The following is a 22,357-nucleotide window of genomic DNA, read 5'->3' as shown; positions in this document are numbered from 1 at the left end:
AACAGGAGTGGAAGGAAAGCTCAGTGCTCTATTACCAACATCTGATCTGCCTTGAAACTGTGCTGTTAACCAGGCAAACCGCTTCCTTTGCAAATTACTTTTGTGTGCGTATAGCTGTTCAGAGCCTGAACATGTGTCGGAGATGCTGGAGATTTTGGTAACGCGGTAGCACCGACCTCTGGGACCATTCTGAATCTAGTCCATGTTGGTGAAAACTGCAGTGACTGGAATAATTGGCGTGAATTTAAGACTAAACAAGTTAAACACTTGTTAAAATACACATCACCCTCAAAAATCAGGGAGTGAGGGGCGGTTCCGTCGTAAATGTCACATCGTTGATGTTCTTTGTCATTGTAAATATTGTTTTGTGTAATGTGTATGTGTATAAAACCTATTGAACTTCCTCTCCAGGATATTGGCAGTAAATGGGCAGTTGCTGTGACACATTAGATATTTTTTGGTGATTGTGTTCTCCAGGGTGTGTTGTTTAAAATTAATGAGTTGGACTATTCTAGTAGTGGCAACCAAACTAAGTTTAAAAAGCTTTGTGGTGCACTGAAACAGTGGAAAGGTTGTAGTTAGACAGCTCTAACACAAACATGAGGTGGTAATGTTGATGAAGTGTGGTTTAACTATATGTTTGTTGCTATAGTGACTAATGTAACAAATTGGAGTCGTTTAAAAAAAATAATTTAGAGTATCCAATTATTTTTTTCCCAATTAAGGGGCGATTTGGATTTAGTGTGGTCAATCCACCTTCCTGACACTGTTGCCCCTCACCCCCTCTGGGGGACTCCTAGAATTTGGCACATCATAATTGAAGGTTCTTTTGTTATTCTGCTTCCATAGATAGTTCAGACAGTGCCCTATTGGGCCCCCATCCACCAGCACCCTGACTCCCTCCCTCCCCACCACCCTCCTTTCCCCTCCCCCCCCCCCCCCCCCCCCCTTCTGTTGGTACAGAGGTGAGGGTATCTGGTCTCTCCAGTTTAGTGCTTGTACCGTTTGTTTTTTGTACAACTGTGTGTTGTGAACTATTTTAATAATTAGAGTATCCTACCACCCCTCCCGTACGTTGGTACTGAGGGGAGAGTACCCTGTTTCCCCAATGCAAAATTAGTGTTTGTATTGTTTAGCCTTGTATAAATCTTTTACTGTTTTAATAGAAAGATACGGCCAATCCACCTAACCTGCACATCATTGGGTTGTGGGGGTGAAACACAGGCACACAGAGGGAGAAATTTGAGTAGTTCTACTTAAAAAGCTGTAGTTCCAGGAATGGGGTTGTGGCCATCTGCCAGAAAGGAGCAGGCGTTCTCCTGACATCATTCCTGCAGGGCAAGAGCGGTCGACACTCTGATCGTTGCAGTGCACAAATCAGAGGTTCTCGAGTCAACCACCTTGAAACTATGATGTGGAGATACCGGTCGGTTGGACTGGGGGTGACCCACAATATGAAGTCTTACAATACCAAGTTAAAGTCCATCAGGTTTGATTCGAATCACTAGCTTTCGAAGCGTAGCTCCTTCATCAGGTGAGCTGACTCCGAAAGCTAGTGATTTGAAACAAACATTTTCGACTTTAACCTGGCGTTGTAAGACTTCTTACCTTGAAATTAGATATCACTTTAGCTTTGTATTTGAGTGATGAATTGAGTTGTAGTGTGGATTATTGTATTCACCCATGATAGGCACTGTGCCAATCAGATATCCTAGCATCTTTAATTTTATTTAATTTTAGGGCAGCATAGTGGTTAGCACAATTGCTTGACAGCTCCAGGGTCCCATGTTTGATTCCCAGCTTGGGTCACTGCCTGTACCGAGTCTGCACGTTCTCCCTGTGTGTGCGGGGGTTTCCTCTGGGGATCCAGTTTCCTCCCACAGTCCAAAGATGTGCAGGTTAGGTGGATTGGCCATGCTAAATTGCCCCTTAATGTCCAAAATTGCCCTAGTGTTGGGTGGGGTTACTGGGTTATGGGGATAGGGTGGAGGTGTGGGCTTGGGTAGGGTGCTCTTTCCAAGAGCTGGTGCAGACTCTATGGGCCACATGGCCTCCTAAACTGTAAATTCTATGATTCTATGACTTGCAGTAAAACTTGAGTTGTCAATTCAGGCTCCCCGCCACTATCACCCAATTTTCTGGTCCTTCCATTTGCTGATAACTTGTGATAAAGGTGCAGCTTAAAACATCTGCACTCATGGTTGCTGATGGAATCTCTTTGATTTATTATTGTGGGTTTGTAATGCGTTAGTCACAAGCTCTGGGGTGGCTCATTTGTAAGATAAATCGACGAACCACCACATTTGGGCAGATTGCTGGTATACCTCTTCCAAAATCACTGGAAGCAAAGTATTGCACGAGTACTCTACACTTGGTGCAGCTAACACAATCTTCACAGAAACAGTCTGTGATGCCATTCGAGGTTGGTTAGAAATTTTGGGGCAGGGTGGGAGGAAGAAAGTGTCCTCCATCATACTCTTGGATTGTTGTGTCCTGCTGCAGCCTTCATGACATGGCCCTCTAGAAACGTGAAAGATCACAAAAAATAGGAGTCGTGCAGGTGGCCCATTGAGCCTGCTCTGCCATTTTGTAACACTATGTTTGCTTTGATTGTGACCCAAGCACTTTCCTGCATTGACTACTGTCGATCAAAAATCTGTTTAACTCAGCCTTGCATATATTTGATTACCCATTCTATGCTTTGAGAATCCAGAGATTAAAAACTTTCAGAGAGAAGAAATTACTCATCTCCATCTTAAATCAAACTGTGACCCCCTAGTTATGGTTTTCTCCACAGGAGGAAGCATTCTCTCAGTATTTACCCTGTGAAGCTCTCTTAGAATCTTGTGTCTCAATCAAATCACCCCTCATTCTTAAGAACTCAAATGAATACAAGCCCAATCTGCTCCATCTTTCCTCATAAAATGGCTCCTTCATCCCAGAGATAAACCTAGTAAATATTCTCTGCACTACCTCCAATGGATATAGAACATAGAACCCTCCTTAAATAGGGAGACTGAAACTGTAAGCAATACTCCAGGTGTGGTCTTATCAGTGCCCTTTACAGTTGTGTCAAGACTTCCCTATTCTATATTCCATCTTCGTGCAGTAAAGGCCAATATTCCGTTCTGCTTCCAAGTACTTACTGTACCTGCATACTAACTGTTTGTGATACAAACAAACATATGAAATAAGAGCAGAAGTAGGCCATTCTGCCCCTCAAGCTTGCTTCACCATTCAATAAGACCATAGCTAATCTATTTGTGTTTCTGATTCCCTTGCATAACAAGAATCAATCTACTTGCACCTTAAAAATATTTAGTGACTCTGCCTCCACCACCTTCCAAAGTCACGCAACCTTCCCGAGAGGAAAATCTTTTCCTCATCTCTGTCTTAAAATGGTGACTCCTAATTTTAAAATAGTGCCTCCTAATTCTGGGACTCATCCACTTTCCAAGAGAACACCCAGGTCCCTCTGTACTGCAGCATTCCATTAAAATATTCTGCTTTTGAACCAAAATGAACAGCCTCCCATTTCCCCACATTACACTTCATCTGCCAATTCTTTGCTCACCTGTCAATTCTTAGCTCACTTGCCAGTTTTGGCCACTAATTGGAATATCATTGAAAATTGCATTGGCTGTCATGTGCCTATGCGGAGCAGGTCATGACTTGGAAATAGTGCTATAGAATCCTTACAGTGTAGAAGGAGCCATTCAGCTCATTGAGTCTGCACCAACCCTTTGAAAGAGCACCCTAACTTGGCCCACTCCCCCAGCCTATCCATATAACCCCACATCTTTGGACACTCAGGGGCAATTTATCATGGCCATCCACCTAACCTGCACATTTTCAGACTGAGGCAACCCATGAAGACACTGGGAGTACTTAGAACATAGAAAAATACAGCACAGAACAGGCCCTTCGGCCCACGATGTTGTGCCAAACCTTTTTCCTAGATTAATCATAGATTATCATAGAATTTACAGTGCAGAAGGAGGCCATTCGGCCCATTGAGTCTGCACCAGCTCTTGGAAAGAGCACCCTACCCAAGGTCAACACCTCCACCCAACACTAAGGGCAATTTATCATGGCCAATCCACCTAACCTGCACATCTTTGGACTGTGGGAGGAAACCAGAGCACCCGGAGGAAACCCACGCACACACGGGGAGGATGTGCAGACTCCGCACAGACTGACCCAAGCCGGAATCGAACCTGGGACCCTGGAGCTGTGAAGCAATTGTACTATCCACAATGCTACCATGCTGCCCTTAAGAACAAATTAATCTACACTATATCATTCTGCCGTAATCCATGTACCTATCCAATGGCTGCTTGAAGGTCCCTAATGTTTCCGACTCAACTACTTCCACAGGCAGTGCATTTCATGCCCCCACTACTCTCTGGGTAAAGAACCTAGCTCTGACATCCCCCCTATATCTTCCACCATTCACCTTAAATTTATGCCCCCTTGTAATGGTTTGTTCCACACGGGGAAAAAGTCTCTGACAGTTTACTCTTATCTACTCCCCTGATCATCTTATAAACCTCTATCAAGTCGCCCCTCATCCTTCTCCGTTCTAATGAGAAAAGGCCTAGCACCCTCAACCTTTCCTCGTAAGACCTACTCTCCATTCCAGGCAACATCCTGGTAAATCTTCTTTGCACCTTTTCCAAAGCTTCCACATCCTTCCTAAAATGAGGCGACCAGAACTGTTACACAGTACTCCAAATGTGGCCTTACCAAAGTTTTGTACAGCTGCATCATCACCTCATGGCTCTTAAATTCACATGGCTAGCACACCATAGGCCTTCTTCACAGCTCTATCCACTTGAGTGGCAACTGTCAAAGATGTATGAACATAGACCCCAAGATCTCTCTGCTCCTCCACATTGCCAAGAACTCTACCGTTAACCCTGTATTCCACATTCATATTTGTCCTTCCAAAATGGACAGGGTTAAACTCCATCTGCCACTTCTCAGCCCAGCTCTGCATCCTATCTATGTCTCTTTGCAGCCGACAACAACTCTCCTCACTATCCACAACTCCACCAATCTTCGTATCATCTGCAAATTTACTGACCCACCCTTCAACTCCCTCATCCAAGTGTTTAATGAAAATCACAAACAGCAGAGGACCCAGAACTGATCCCTGCGGTACGCCACTGGTAACTGAGATCCAGGCTGAATATTTGCCATCCACCACCACTCTCTGACTTCTATCGGTTAGCCAGTTCGTTATCCAACTGGCCAAATTTCCCACTATCCCATGCCTCCTTACTTTCTGCATAAGCCTACCATGGGGAACCTTATCAAATGCCTTACTAAAACCCATGTACACTACATCCACTGCTTTACCTTCATCCACATGCTTGGTCACCTCCTCAAAGAATTCAATAAGACTTGTTAGGCACGACCTACCCATCACAAATCCGTGCTGACTATCCCTAATCAAGCAGTGTCTTTCCAGATGCTCAGAAATCCTATCCTTCAGTACCCTTTCCATTACTTTGCCGACCACTGAAGTAAGACTAACTGGCCTGTAATTCCCAGGGTTATCCCTATTCCCTTTTTTGAACAGGGGCACGACATTCGCAACTCTCCAATCCCCTGGTACCACCCCTGTTGACAGTGAGGACGAAAAGATCATTGCCAACGGCTCTGCAATTTCATCTCTTGCTTCCCATAGAATCCTTGGATATATCCCGTCAGGCCCGGGGGACTTGTCTACCCTTGAGTTTTTCAAAATGCCCAACACAGCTTCCTTCCTAACAAGTATTTCCTCGAGCTTACCAGTCTGTATTACACTGTCCTCTCCAACAATATGGCCCCTCTCATTTGTAAATACAGAAGAAAAGTACTCGTTCAAGACCTCTCCTATCTCTTCAGACTCAATACACAATCTCCCGCTACTGTCCTTGATCGGACCTACCCTCGCTCTAGTCATTCTCATATTTTTCACATGTGTAAAAGGCCTTGGGGTTTTCCTTGATCCTACCCGCAAAAGATTGTTCATGCCCTCACTTAGCTCTCCTAATCCCTTTCTTCAGTTCCCTCCTGGCTATCTTGTATCCCTCCAGCGCCCTGTCTGAACCTTGTTTCCTCAGCCTTACATAAGTCTCCTTTTTCCTCTTAACAAGACATTCAACCTCTCTTGTTAACCATGGTTCCCTCACTCGACCATCTTTTCCCTGCCTGACAGGGACATACATATCAAGGACACGTAGTACCTGTTCCTTGAACAAGTTCACATTTCATTTGTGTCCTTCCCTGACAGCCTATGTTCCCAACTTATGCACTTCAATTCTTGTCTGACAACATGATATTTACCCTTCCCCCAATTGTGAACCTTGCCCTGTTGCATGCACCTATCCCTCTCCATTACTAAAGTGAAAGTCACAGAATTGTGGTCACTATCTCCAAAATGCTCCCCCACTAACAAATCTATCACTTGCCTTGGTTCATTACCAAGTACCAAATCCAATATTGCCTCCCCCTCTGGTCGGACAATCTACATACTGTGTTAGAAAAGCTTCCTGGACACACTGCACAAACACCACCCCATCCAAACTATTTGATCTAAAGAGTTTCTATTCAATGTTTGGGAAGTTAAAGTCACCCATGACTACTACCCTGTGACTCGGCACCTTTCCAAAATCTGTTTCCCAATCTGTTCCTCCACATCTCTGCTACTATTGGGGGGCCTATAGAAAACTCCTAACAAGGTGACTGCTCCTTTCCTAATTCTGACTTCAACCCATACTACCTCAGTAGGCAGATACTCCTCGAACTGCCTTTCAGCAGCTGTTATACTATCTCTAATTAACAATGCCTCTCTCCCCCCCCCCCCCCTCTTTTACCACCCTCCCTAATCTTATTGAAACATCTATAACCAGGGACCTCCAACAACCATTTCTGCCCCTCTTCTATCCAAGTTTCCGTGATGGCCACCACATCGTAGTCCCAAGTACCGATCCATGCCTTAAGTTCACCCACCTTATTCCTGATGCTTCTTGTGTTGAAGTATACACACTTCAACCCATCTCCGTGCCTGCAAGTACTCTCCTTTGTCAGTGTTCCCTTCCCCACTGCCTCGCTACATGCTTTGGTGTCCTGAATATCGGCTACCTCAGTTGCTGGACTACAAATCCGGTTCCCATTCCCCTGCCAAATTAGTTTAAACCCTCCCGAAGAGTACTAGAAAACCTCCCTCCCAGGATATTGGTGCCCCTCTGGTTCAGATGCAACCCGTCCTGCTTGTACAGGTCCCACCTTCCCCAAAATGCGCTCCAATTATCCAAATACCTGAAGCCCTCCCTCCTACACCATTCCTGCAGCCACGTGTTCAACTGCACTCTCTCCCTATTCCTAGCCTCGCCATCACGTGGCACCGGCAACAAACCAGAGATGACAACTCTGTCTGTCCTGGCTTTCAACTTCCAGCCTAACTCCCTAAACTTGTTTATTACCTCCACACCCCTTTTCCTACCTATGTCGTTGGTACCAATGTGCACCATGACTTCTGGCTGCTCGCCCTCCCCCTTAATGATCCTGAAGACACGATCCGAGACATCCCTGGCCCTGGCACCCGGGAGGCAACATACCTTCCGGGAGTCTCGCTCGCGACCACAGAATCTCCTATCTATTCCCCTAACCATTGAATCTCCTACAACTATTGCTTTTCTATTCTCCCCCCTTCCCTTCAGAGCCCCAGAGCCAGACTCAGTGCCAGAGACCTGGCCGCTAGGGCCTTCTCCTGGTAGGTCATTCCCCCCCCCAACAGCATCCAAAACGGTATACTTGTTTTGAAGGGGAACGGCCACGAGGGATCCCTGCACTGTCTGCCTGTTTGTTTTTTTCCCCCTGACTGTAACCCAGCTATTCTTGTCCTGTACCTTGGGTGTGGTTACCTCCCTGTAACTTTTCTCAATCACCCCCTCTGCCTCCCGGATGATCCGAAGTTCATCCAGCTTCAGCTCCAGTTCCCTAACACGGTCTTTGAGGAGCTGAAGTTGGGTGCACTTCCCGCAGGTATAGTCAGTGGGGACACCGGTGGTATCCCTCACCATCCACATCCTACAGGAGGAGCATGTAACTGGCCTAGCCTCCATCCCCTCTTACCTTACATAATATAGCTGCCCTTTGGTCTAACTAGATCTCCGCCCTCCGACTCTGCTCCCAGTCAGCTACACTTTCTGTAAACTCCTGGCTCTCTTCTCACTCTTTGCGGAAATGTCGGAAACAAAATGAAAGGAGAACCTTTCTCTCTCCTCACCTAACTCCCTCGGTCACCAAACTCTCACTATCGCACTCAAAAAGCACCAAATTCAGCACTCCCTCGGTCCCCAATCTCTCACTATCGCACTCAAAAAGCACCAAATTCAGCACTCAGTGCAAACAAAGTCTGCACTGTAGGGGATCACTTTTATACTGTGAATCTAGCCTCTGAAAAACTGGCCTAATCCAATTAACTAGTTAACAAGCTCCAGCTGCAAGTGCCTACAAGTAGAAGCCTGTTTAAAGCTGATTGAAAATTCACCTTCTTCTAAACCAAACAGCAACTTAAGTTAATTAACTAAATAAAAGAAAGACTAAACTTTAGATAAAAATGAAGCCTTATACTCCCTCCGTCACCAAACTCTCACTATCGCACTCAAAAAGCACCAAATTCAGCACTCAGTGTTCTGACCTCTCTCCCTACAAACTAAAGAATGTCTTCAGCTCACTTGATGATTTCAAAGTAATACCTGTTTCTGTGGAGAATTTAAACCTTTGTTAAAGTCTTTATTTGTAAAGCAATGTGTGAGCAAATAAAGTCTTTGTTAAAAGGGTTTAACTTATGGATGTTGCTTGGAAAGGTATTAAGGGTTACCTATAGAGTATTGTATCTGCGGGGTTACATGTGTTGGTAGTTGATAAAATGTTTACTGTGTGTTTATAAAATGTTAACTTGATTCATAGAATAAACATTGTTTTGTTTTAAACAGACTTAAGGTCTCTGTTGGATAACACCAGGAGAGTGGACCCTTGTGCTCCCTATAACCAAAATCTATTCAAAGTCGTGGGTCAGCTGAACTCTATGATATACTTTGGAGTTTTCTAAACCCTGGCCCATAACAGGAGAATGTGCAAACTCCACATGGACAGTGACCCAGAGCCGGGATCGAACCTGGGACCGCAGTGCTGTGAGGCAGCAATGTTATGCTAATGCATTTCTATCCTTTTTTAAATGAGACCAAAACAGTACAAAGTGCTCATGATGTTGTCTCACCCACAGTACAACTGTAGTAAAATTCCCTACTTTTATATTCCATTCCCCCCGCAATAAATGACAACATTCCACTTGCCTTCCTAATCACTTGCTGTACCTGCATACTAGCTTTTTCTGATTTGTTAAAGTATTGAACAAAATGGGTCTGGATTGTGCTATTTGACCACATACTGCAGCCTGTTGAAATCTCATCATCAGTGAGCTCCCATCTAAATGCCCGAAACAGAATTCCAAATCTGATCAAAAGCATAACATTTTGTCCAGTGCCCCAATGAACATTTACCCATTTTTTCATGAACATTAAATCCTGACCTCCCTTCACTGATGAAACCGTCAGACATCCTCCTGCGCTCTGTTCACCTCTCGCCTCCACATGCTACAGTCATCTCTCAAATCGTGCAAAGATCATCTGTTGATTCCTAGAATCTGCTCACACATTGCTTTACAAATAATGAGCTGCAGCCTCCTCCCCACCCACACTCATACCTTGGGAGTAGCAAGCCAGCCTGCTGAATCTTAAATCCGTTGGTGTTCTTTTGTTTTTGAGCTAGTTGAAGTAAGTTCGATGGAACAGGAATTGAGTAACACAGTTTAACCCTCTAAGTTAAAGGGGCTGGTTTGGCACAGGGCTAAATTGCTGGCTTTGAAAGCAGACCAAGGCAGGCCAGCAGCACGGTTCAATTCCCGTACCAGCCTCCCCGAACAGGCACCGGAATGTGGCGACTAGGGGCTTTTCACAGTAACTTCATTTGAAGCCTACTTGTGACAATAAGCGATTTTCATTTTTTTCAAGTTCAGAACAGTGCTTTAAAAATAAGGTTTTGCCAGCAACAGACAGTGCTGGAGACCCGTGTGTCTTTACTGGGAATATGAACAGTGACACAGGATCTCTTGAGTAATGGAGTCATATCATTGACCAAACCATAGCTACATAGACCAGGATTGTGACCGTGACCATCTCCTCTCTGGATGTTGATGATACACATTATATGCAATTGATCCAAGGAATGGACTGGGAAGCTTGTGTCTCTCTCCTTTCCCTCATTAGCCAATTTTGTATAATCCCTTCCATCTTGGGGTGCAATCTTTGGATATTCCAATACGCTGTTTAAAATGACATCTGAATTTGTGTTTGAATGCAGTTAGTTAGTGAGTGAGCTGTCCAACCCTGGGGACATCGTAATCAAGCCTGTCCTGTCCACATATGCAAATTTAGCAAAGGGTGTTTCTATAATGATCGGGAGTTGGGCCCCTGGCTGTTACCCTCAACTTAATCCAGGAATACCGATTCTAATTATAATTCTTCTATCACTACCCTGGTTGAGATCAACATTGCCTGGGAATTGAAGCGTAAACTTCTCTGGTCTGCATGGCTGTGTTATCCAATGTATTGACCAGCTGAACTATTGAGTGCCGTCATGTTTTCTTTGTTATCTGGTTCCCAATAAAATGAGCTGGAAAACTCGTGCCCAATATTCTTCCAGCTTAACCTGCACTTTTTGGCAGTGATTGAAATGCTCACAACCCCCGTCTCATGCAGAAAGGTTCACACAGATGTCTACCTTTATTAAGGTGTTCTGCCCAATTAGAGTTGGATATTCTTCTTTAAGGAACATAATTTGCATTTTGTGGCTATTAATAGGAGCTTCCTTCCTGTTGATTATAAGCAGCATGATGCTTAGGAGAGAGTGTAACAAAGGTTTAGCAGAATGTTGCCTAGCCTGGAGGGTGTTAGCTATGAGGAGAGTTTGAATAAACTTGGATTGTTTTCTTTGGAAAGATGGAGGTTGAGGGGAGACCTTTGAGGTCTAAATTTATAGACGGGGTGAATTTTCAGAAGCTTTTTTCCAGGATGGAAGACTCAATTACAAGGAGGCACAGGTTCAAGGTATGAGGGGGAAAGTTTTTCATGCAGAGGGTGGTGGGTGCCTGGAATGCATTGCCAGTGGGGATGGTGGAGGCAGATACAATAGCAATGGTTAAGATGTATCTTTTTAAAAAAAAAGTATTTTTATTTAATTTTAACAAATTTTCAATAAACTTACAGAAAGAAAAAAGAAAACACACAAAGACACCGTACGCTCAAATTATACAGAGAATTCCCCCAATATACAACCCCCCCCACGAAACAAAATAAACACATACCCAGAGAGACCCCCCCCCCCCGGGGCTGCTGCTGCTGCTGACCTCCTCCTAACATTCCGCCAGAAAGTCTGGGAACGGTTGCCACCGCCTGAGGAACCCTTGCACAGATCCCACAAGGCAAACTTTACCCTCTCCAATTTAATGAACCCTGCCATGTCATTAATCCAAGCTTCTATGCTTGGGGGTTTCACATCCTTCCACAGTAGCAGAATCCTCCGCTGGGCTACCAGGGACGCAAAGGCCAGAATACCGGCCTCTTTCGCCTCCTGCACTCCCGGCTCGTCCGATACCCCAAATAATGCTAACCCCCAGCTCGGCTTGACCCGGGTGTTCACCACCTTGTACATAGTCCTAGCAAAGCCCCTCCAAAGCCCCTCCAGCGCTGGGCACGCCCAGAACATATGGGTGTGATTTTGCCGGGCTCTCCGAGCACCTCACACACCTGTCCTCTACCCCAAAATACCTACTCAACCTCGCCCCCGTCATATGCGCCCTGTGAACAACTTTAAACTGTATCAGGCTGAGCCTGGCGCAAGAGGAGGAAGAATTAACCCTACCCACGGCATCAGCCCACAGACCCTCATCTATCTCCTCCCCGAGCTCCTCCTCCTACTTGCCTTTTAGTTCCTCCACCGAGGCCTCGTCCTCTTCCTGCATCTCCTGATAGATCGCCGAGACCTTGCCTTCTCCAACCCATACACCCAAAATCACTCTGTCCTGCATCCTTCATGCTGGAAGCAGCGGGAATTCCCTCACCTGCCGTCTCTCAAACGCTCTCACCTGCATGTACCTGAAGGTGTTTCCAGGGGGCAGCCCAAATTTCTCCTCCAGTCACCCAAGGCCCGCGAACGTCCCATCTATAAACAGGTCCCCCATTCTTTTAATTCCTGCCCGATGCCAGCTCAGAAACCCCCCATCCATTCTTCCCGGGACGAACCGATGGTTCTCTCGAATCAGGGACCAAACCGAGGACCCCGCCTCACCCCTGTGCCACCTCCACTGTCCCCAAATTTTCAGTCGCCGCCACCACCGGACTCGTGGTGTACCTTGTAGGCGGGAGTGGCAACGGTGCCGTCACCAGCGCCCTCACTTGTGCCATCTCCAGCCTCTTCCACGCCGCCCCCTCCCCTTCCATTACCCACTTTCGGATCATCGCCACATTGGCAGCCTAGTATTACCCACATAGATTCGGCAAAGCCAACCCTCCTTTGTCTCTGCTACGCTCCAGAAACACCCTTTTTACCCTCGGGGTCTTATTCGCCCACACAAATCCCATTATACTCCTGCTTACCCGCTTAAAAAAGGCCTTTGGGATCAGAATGGGAAGGCACTGGAATACAAAGAGGAACCTCGGAAGGACCGTCATTTTAACCGACTGCACCCTACCCGCCAACGAGAGTGGCAACATATCCCATCTTTTGAACTCCTCCATCTGCTCCACCAACAGTGTCAAATTGAGCTTGGGCAGGGCCCCCCAATTCCTAGCCACCTGGATCCCCAGGTACCGAAAGCTCCTTTCCTCCCTCTTCAGTGGAAGCTCGTCTATCCCCCTTCCCTGGTCCCCTGGGTGTACCACAAAGAGCTCACTCTTCCCCACGTTAAGCTTATATCCAGAAAAGTCCCCAAACTCCCCGAGGATCCGCATTACCTCCGGCATCCCCTCCACTGGGTCCGCCACATACAATAACAGGTCATTGGCATACAGCAACACCCAGCCCCCCCCCACAACCAATCCCCTCCAGATCCTGGACTCCCTCAGTACCATGGCCAGAGGCTCAATTGCCAATGCGAACAACAAGGGGTACAGGGGACACCCCTGCCTCATCCACTGGTACAGCCGAAAGTACTCCGACCTCCGCCGGTTCGTGGCCACGCTCGCCACCAGGGCTTTATAAAGTAGCCTAACACACCTGATGAACCCCTCCCCGAACCCAAACCTCCGCAGCACTTCCCAAAGATACTCCCACTCCACCCTATCGAAGGCCTTCTCCGCGTCCATAGCCGCCACCACCTCCGCTTCCTCCTCCACTGAAGGCATCATAATTACATTAAGGAGCCTCCGCACATTGGTGTGCAACTGTCTACCCTTCACACATCCCGTCTGGTCCTCGTGAATCACCGCCGGGACACAGTCCCCAATTCTTGTAGCCAGCTCTTTCGCCAGCAACTTCGTGTCGACATTGAGGAGCAAGATCGGCCTGTACGACCCACACTGTAATGGGTCCTTGTCCCGCTTCAAGATCAGCGCCCAGGACATTGTTGGGGGCAGGCCCCCCCCCCCCCCCCCCCCATCCCTCGCCTCATTGAAAGTCCTCACTAGCAGTGGGCCCAACAGGTCCATGTACTTCCGATAGAATTCTACCGGGAACCCATCCGGCCTCGGTGCCTTCCCTGCCTGTATGCTCCCTAGCCCCTTGACCAGCTCCTCCAGCCCAATTGGTGCCCCCAACCCAACCACCTACTCCTCCTCCACCCACCACCAATCTAAAAATCGCCGCATCCGCCCCTCCCGTCGGGGGCTCAGACCTATACAGCTCCTCATAAAAGTCCCTGAATGCCCCATTTATTCCCGCCGCACTCTGCACCGTGTTCCCCCCTTTATCTCTAACTCCACCAATCTCCCTCGCTGCCTCCCGCTTACGGAGCTGATGTGCCAGCATCCGGCTCGCCTTCTCCCCATACTCGTCCACCGCCCCTTGCGCTTTCCTGCACTGCACCTCTGCCTTCCTGGTAGTCAACAAGTCGAATTCGGTCTGGAGACTTCGTCGCTTCTTATGTAGTCCCTCCTTGGGGGGCCTCTGCATAGCTCCTATCTACCATTAATATCTCCTCCACCAATCTCTCCCTCTCTGTCCTCTCTCTCCTCTCCTTATGGGCCCTAGTGGAGATTAGCTCTCTCCTGACCACTGCCTTCAGCGCCTCCCAGACTACCCCCACCTGCACCTCCCCATTGTCATTGGCCTCAAAGTATCTTTCAATACACCTCCGAATCTGCCCACACACCTCATCCGCCAACAGTCCCACATCAAGGTGCCACAGCGGTCGCTGGTCTCTCTCCTCCCCCAACTCCAGCTCCACCCAATGCGGGGCATGGTCTGAAATAGCTATGGCCGAATATTCCGTGCTCTCCACTCCCGGGAATAGCGCCCTACTCATAATGAAAAAATCTATCCGGAAATAGGTTTTATGGACGTGGGAAAAAAAGGAAGATTCCCTGGCCCTCGGCCTGGCAAACCTCCATGGGTCCACTCCCCCCATCTGGTCCATAAACCCCCTAAGCACCTTGGCCGCCGCTGGCCTCTTACCCGTTCTGGACCTTGAGCGGTCCAGTGCTGGGTCCAACACCGTGTTGAAGTCCCCCCCCCTATTATCAGGCTCCCTGCCTCCAGGTCCGGAATCCGACCCAGCATGCGCCTCATGAATCAGGCATCGTCCCAATTCGGGGCGTATACATTCACTAGTACCACCCGCACGCCCTGCAACTTGCCACTCACCATCACGCACCGACCTCCATTGTATGCCATGATGTTCAGCGCCACAAACGACACCCGCTTCCCCACCAAAATCGCCACCCCTCTATTCTTCGCGTCCAACCCCGAGTGGAAAACCTGCCCTACCCACCCCTTTCTCAGCCTAACCGGATCAACCATCTTCAAATGCGTCTCCTGGGGCATAACCACATCTGCCTTCAGTCCCCTTAGGTGCGCGAACACCCGGGCCCTCTTGACTGGCCCGTTCAGGCCTCTCGCATTCCGTTATCAGCCGGATCAGGGGGCGTCCTGCCACCCCCCACCGACTAGCCATCTCCCTTTCTAGGCCAGCCACGTGCCCGCGCCCCCTGCATCCTCCATTCCCCCAGGCGGCGGACTCCCGCCCTGACTCTCTCTCTGAACACCAGTTCCCCTTTGGCCAATGCAGCAGCATCCCCCCCCTCTCCCCCAGCTAGGTCCCCCTCTAGCTGTATTGCTCCCCCCATCGCACTCCCGTAAGTCAGCTGACTCCTGCTGACCCCGGCCTCTTCCGCCACTCCATCCCCCCCCCCCCCCCCCCCCCCCCCCCCAGTGCGAGAATCCCCTCCTCCTCCTGACAATCCGTGTGTGCTCCTCTCTAGCAAGCCCCCCCCGGCCTCGCCCCCTTCCTTCCCTAGCGCGGGAAAGAGCCCGCGCGCTCCTACCAAGCCAGCCCGCCCTCTCTGGTGCAGCTCCCTTTTTGTGGCCTTGTCTCAACCCCCCTCGGCCTCCAACTCCTCTCTCTCTCCCCTCTCTCTCTCTCTCTCTCTCTCTCTCTCTCTCTTCCCCCCCCCCCCCCCCGAGCGGGGCCCCATCCTTCCAACAACCGACACACACACACCCACACAGCCCCCACTTTGAATCATTTCGACCCAGCACCAAAGATAACAGAACAGAGCATCCCCCAAAACACAGTAACCCCCCCAGACCCCCTCCCAACAAACCCTCAGTTCGAGTCCAACTTTTCAGTTTGGATAAAAGTCCACGCCTCCTCCGGTGTCTCGAAGTAATGGTGCCGATCCTGAAACGTGACCCACAATCGCGCCGGCTGCAGCATCCTGAATTTCACCCCCTTCCGATGCAGAACCGCCTTAGCCGGGTTGCAGCCGGACCGCTTCTTGGCCACCTCCGCGCTCCAGTCCTGATATATTCGGATCTCTGTGTTCTCCCACCTGCTGCTCCGTTCCTTTTTGGCTCATCTCAGGCCACACTCCCTGTCCACAAAGCATTGGAACCGCACCAGTACCGCCCGCGGCGGTTCGGTGGCCTTGGGCCTCATCGCCAGGACTTGGTGAGCCCCATCCAGCTCCAGGGGCTTTGGGAAAGCTCCCATGCCCATCATCGTGACCACGTATGCCCCGGCATCTGACCCCTCCACTACCTCCGGGAGACCCAGAATCCGAAGATTCTTCCTCCTTGACCGATTCTCCATGTCCTCAAACTTTTCCTGCCACTTCTTGTGCAGCGCCTCGTGCGCCTCCACCTTCACCGCCAGGCCCAAGATCTCATCCTCGTTCTCCCGAGGCCTTTTGCCGCACCTCCCGGATCGCCGCCCCTTAGGCCTTCTGGGTCTCGACCACCTTGTCAATCGACGCCTTCATTGGCTCCAGCAGCTCTGCCTTCAGGTCCGCAAAGTAGCGCTTGAGGAACTCCTGCTGTTCCTGCGACCATATCGCCCACGCTGCTTGGTCTCCACCCGCCACCATCTTGCTTCTCCTCCCTCGCACTTTTTGCTGCACCAAAATCACTTTTTTGACCGCTTCACTCCTGGTCCAATCCATACAGTGCCGGGGGAACCGTACTGTCACTTTCACATACTGGGAACCGTTGAACAAATGCCGTTGGGGCCCCTCAAAAGAGCTCAAAAGTCCGTTTCTGATGGGAGCTGCCGAATGTGCGACTTAGCTCCGCATAGCCGCAAACGGAAGCCCGGTTAAGATGTATCTTGATAAACACATGAACGGCCGAGGAATGGCGGGATACAGACCGTTTGGGCAATAAGTAGTATGTTTAAGTAAGGAATCTAGATTGGCGCAGGCTTGGTGAGCCAACGGACCTGTTCCTGTGCTGTAATGTTCATTGATCTGTAAATCTCTCCTTTAATTCCTGAATCAAACTTTCATCTAGCTGCTTTAGTTACACTGCAGTTAATCAGATGTTTATTGTACTGGTAATTGAAAGAACTGATTATTAGATTCATTTTGTACTTTTAGCTTTGGCAAGGAGTGAGTGCCAACCTCTTCATTTATCTCGATTGCTACTTCGATCCACATATTGGTTGTGCCTTTATGGCCAAATGTTTGGGGCCCTTTTATAGGAGAACGTTGTACAATTGTCTGTATACATCTCCCTTGCTCAGAAACTGAGAATGCCAGGTGACTGCATTACTTGGTTCAAAACAAATTAATATAATTGTTTTGTTTAGGATTTCTGTACTTTTATGCCTGCTGGCTGTTATTATTTTGAAAAACATTTTATTGGAGGCATTTTCAAATATATACATAACAAAGGCGAAAAAACACAAAAAACAACCCCGTCAACAACAAACAACCTAAACACCATTACACACCCCCCAACATCTTCCCCCAACTCTACCCACTGCCACCCCGGCACCTGCCCCCCCCTTTTAACTTTGAACCCAAACCGAACAGAAAAATAACCCCCTCCCCCCACCGATGACGGCTCAATACTCCTTAAAGAGGTTGGTGAACATCTTCCACCTCGAGGTGAACCCCTCCTCCGCACCCCTGATGGTGAACTTGATTTTCTCTAAGTGCAGGAACTCTACCAAATCGCTCACACACGCCCCTGCGCTCGGCGAGTCCCACCAGCACAACAAATTCCGCCTCCGGGCTATGAAGGAGGCAAAGGCCAATACATCGGCCTCTCTCCCCAACTGCACTCCCAGACCCTCCGACACTCCAAATATTGCCACCACCTTCGGGGCGACCTCTATCTCCCAAATCTTCAACATTATATCTGCAAATCCCGTCCAAAACTCCCTCAACTTCCGAAATGCCCAGAAAATATGGACATGATTCACCGGCTTCCCCGCACATCACCCACACCTATCCTCTAGCCCGGGAAAGAACCGATCCATCCTGGATACCGTCATGTCGGCCCTGTGTACACTTTCAACTGGATGAGACTTAGTCTTGCACAAGACAAGGACGCAAAGCCTCACTCCAGCCCCCTTGCGCCCCACCCAGCTCCTCATCCCACTTACCTCCTCCACTGGGGTGCTCTCTCTCTTCAAAAGCTCCCCACATATATCCGAGACCTTGCCCTCGGACAGGAGTTGTCCTGCAGCACCAGTGGTGGCAATGTCCGAAACGAAGGCACTTCCTTCTGCACTGTAAATTCTATGATTCTATGAAGCCCCTAACCTGCAGATACCTGAACCCATTCCCCTTTGGCAATTGATATGTCCCCTTCAGGCTTGCAAATGTCCCTCCAACAAATAGATTCCTAAAGTATTCTATCCCCACCTGCCACCACCCCCATTGATCCATCTCCAAGAACACTCTCCTAGCCCATTGGAGCCTTACCTGCCCACATGAACGTCAAAATCATCCCTTTAACCTTCCTAAAAAGAGCTTGGGCACAAAGATCGGGGGGTTCTGAAACACAAACAAAAACTTCGGCAACACAGTCATCGTTACCGTCCAGACCCGACCGGCCAACGACAATGGCAGCACATCTCACCTGTGAAAGTCCAACTTCATTCCCTCCACCAACCGCGGCAAATTCAACTTATGCAGCTGGGCCCAACTCTGTGCCACTTGTATCCCAAGGTAATAAAAACCTGCCCCGACCAACTGAAGAGGTAGCCCTCCCCTAACTCCTCCCCTGTCCCTGGGCATTAATTGGGAATATTCCACTTTTCCCCATTTTAAGCTTATGAACTCTCCACGATCCTGTCAAAGCTCCTGACTGGGTCCGCAATATGCAGCAGGAGACTATCTGCATACTTGGTCTCTTCCCCCCCCGTTCTCCTCCTCCTCCCCCCGCCGCTCAATAAGACATAGGAGCAGAATTAGGCCACTCGGCCCATTGAGTCTGCTCTGCCATTCGATCATGGCTGATATTTGTCTCAAACCCATTCTCCTGCCTTCTCCCCATAACCTCTGATTCCCTTATTGATCAAAAACCAGTGAATTGGCATCCACAGCCTTTTGCAGCAAAGAGTTCCACAGATTTACCACCCTCTGGCTAAAGAAATTCCTCCTCATCTCTTTTAAAGGATCGTCCCTTCAGTCTGAGATTGTGTCCTCCGCTTATAGTTTTGCCTACAAGTGGAAACATTCTCTCCACGTCCACTCTATCCAGGCCTCGTAGTATCCTGTAAGTTTCAATAAGATTCCCCTCACATCCTTCTAAACTTCAACGAGTGCAGATCCAGTGTCTTCAACCGTTCCTCATACGACAAGCTCTTCATTCCAGGGATCACTCTTGTGAACCTCCTCTGGACCCTTTCCAGGGCCTGCACATCCTTCCTTAGATACGGGGCCCAAAACTGCTCACAATACTCCAAATGGGGTTTGACCAGAGCTTTATACAATTTCAGAAGTACATCCCTGGTCTTGTATTCTAGCCCTCTCACCATGAATGCTAACATTGCATTTGCCTTCCTAACTGCCGACTGAACCTGCACATTAACCTTAAGAGAATTGCGAACAAGGACTCCCAAGTCCCTTTGTGCTTCTGATTCCCTAAGCACTTCCCCATTTAGAAAATAGTTTATGCCTAAATTCCTCTTCCAAAGTGCATAACCTCACACTTTTCCACATTGTATTTCATCTGCCATTTGATTGCCCACTCTCTTAGCCTGTCCAAATCCTTCTCCGGGCCCCTTGCTTCCTCAATGCTACCTATTCCTCTACAGATTTTTGTATCATCTGCAAACGTAGCAACAGTGCTTTCAATTCATTCTTCCAGATCATTAATGTATATTGTGAAAAGTTGTGGTCCCAGTACAGACCCCTGAGGCACACTACTAGTCACCGGCTGCCTACCTGAAAAAGACCCCTTTATCCTCATTCTCTGCCTTTTGTCAGTCAGCTAATCCTCTATCCATGCCAGGATCTTACCCTTAACACCATGGGCTCTTAACTTATTCAACAGTCTCCTTTGCGGCACCTTGTCAAAGGCCTTCTGGAAATCTAAATAAATCACATCCACTGGTTCTCCTTTGTCTAACTTCCTTGTTACCTCCTCAAAGAACTCTAACAGATTTGTCAGACATGTCCTCCCTTTGACAAAGCCGTGCTGACTCAGTCCTATTTTATCATGCACTTCCAAGTACTCCGCAATCTCATCTTTAATAACAGACTTAAAAATCTTATCAATAATCAAAATCAGGCGAACAGGCCTATAATTTCCCGTCTTCTGCCTCCCTCCCTTCTTAAACAGTGGTGTTACATTAGCCACTTTCCAGTCCTCTGGGACCCTTCCTGCCTCCAGTGGTTCCTGAAAGATCACCACCACTGCCTCCGCAACTCCTCGGCTATCTCTTTTAGAACCCTGCTCCAGGTGATTTATCCACCTTCAGACATTTCAGTTTCCCCAGAACCTTCTCCTTAGTGATGGTCACTGCACTCACCTCTGCTCCCTGATTCTCCTGGAGCTCTGGCATCCCACTGGTGTGTTCCACCGTGAGGACTGATATACAGTAACTATTCAGTTCCTCTGCCATTTCTTTGTTTCGTATCATAACTTCTCCAACCACATTTCCAATGGTCCAATGTCTATTTTTGCCTCTCTCTTACCTCTTATTTATTGAAAAAAAAAACCTCTTCCTATCTTCCTTTATATTACCAGCTTGCACTCATATTTCACCTTCTCCCCCCTTATTGCTTTTTTAGTTGTCCTCTTCTCGCTTTTAAAGGCTTCCCACTTATCCTCACCATTTAGCATGCTTTTTCTTTTTCTTTTTTGCTGTCCTTGACTTCCCTCGTCAGCCATGGATGCCTTGTCCTCCCCTAAGCATGTTTCCTCCTCCTTGGGAAGAATTTCTGTTGTGCTTCCCGAATAACCCCCAAAAAACTCCTGCCATTGCTGTTCCACTGTCTTCCTTTTCCAATCAACTCTGGCCAGCTCCTTCCTCATGTCTTTGTAGTTACCCTTATTTAATTGTAGTACTGTTGCATCTGATTGCAGCTCCTCCCTCTCAAACTGCAGGGTAAATCCTATCATATTGTGGTTCCTTCACCTTAAGCTCCCTAATCAAGTCTGCCTCATTACACATCACCAAATCCAGAATTACCTGTTCCCTAGTAGGCTCTGTCATAAGCTGCTCCAAAAAACGAATCTCTTAGACATTCCACAAATTCCTTTTCTTGGGATCCACTACCAATCTAATTTTCCCAGTCCACCTGCATATTGAAATCCCCCATGATTATTGTAATATTGCCTTTTTTTTTACATGCCTTTTCTATCTCCTGATTTATTTTCTGCCCCACATCCTGACTAATGCCAGGGGGCCTGTACGTAATTCCCATCAGGGTCTTTTTACCTTTGCGATTCCTCAACTCTACCCAGAGAGATCCTATGCCTTCTGATCCTATATCGCTCCTTGCTTTCCGAGCTGGCTCTGTTGTTCTGAACACTCGCTTTAGGCATCTTGTATAACAGCCGAACCGAGTCCATGAATCCCTGCCCAAACTGCCCCAACACCTCAAATAAATATGAAAGCTTTCTCCGCGTCGACAACTGGCACCCCTTCACTAATCCTGTCTGGTGTCATCTATTACCCCCGGCACACACTTCTCTATCCACGTCGCATACAGCTTCGCTTCTACATTCGACAGCGAAATTGGGCGGTATGACCCACACTGCCCCCCAGTCCTTGTGGAGACAATGTGGAGGGCGGAGCTCTCCCCTCCCCATCGATCCATCATACATATCGACTTAACAGAGGCCCAGCTCTGACCCAACTTCTTGTAGAACTTGGCTGAGAATATTCCGGACACGGGGCCTTCTCTGACTGCATCGACCCCACGCAATCCGTTGCCTCCCTGAGCCCGATCGGGGCCCCTAATCCTTGCACCTTCGCCTCCGCCACCCTTGAACTCCAGCTCATCCAAAAATCGCCTTACACCCTCATTCCCCTACCTGAGGATCTGAACTATGTAATTTCCAGTAAAATGCTTCAAACACCTGATTCATTACCTCCAGTTCAGTTACCACCGTACCCTCGCCATTTCTCATCCTCAATTTCCTGCCACTGCCTGCCTCCTCAACTGATGCACAAGTATCCTGCTGGCTTTCTCCTTGCATTCATAACCTGCCCCGCTGGTCCTGTGCAGTTGCTCCACCACCTTTCCCGTGGACACAAGCCCAAAAGGCATCTCAAGCTTCTGGCTCTCCCTTAACAGCGCAGCCTCATACGCCGCGGAATGCACCGCTCAACCCTCAGAATGGCCTCCAC

At 48.4% G+C, this 22,357-nt stretch overlaps 1 protein-coding gene across 7 annotated transcripts in view; it reads left to right on the top strand.

Annotated features, from left to right (window-relative positions):
• The window catches only part of LOC140398303 (rho GTPase-activating protein 32-like), a 792,529-nt gene that overhangs the window by 101,503 nt on the left and 668,669 nt on the right, over nucleotides 1–22,357 (top strand). The gene's annotated exons all lie outside the window — the stretch shown is intronic.

The sequence above is a fragment of the Scyliorhinus torazame genome, chromosome 21, assembly GCF_047496885.1.
Source record: "Scyliorhinus torazame isolate Kashiwa2021f chromosome 21, sScyTor2.1, whole genome shotgun sequence".
NCBI lineage: Eukaryota > Metazoa > Chordata > Chondrichthyes > Carcharhiniformes > Scyliorhinidae > Scyliorhinus > Scyliorhinus torazame.
This window is presented reverse-complemented; position numbering and strand designations above follow the sequence as displayed.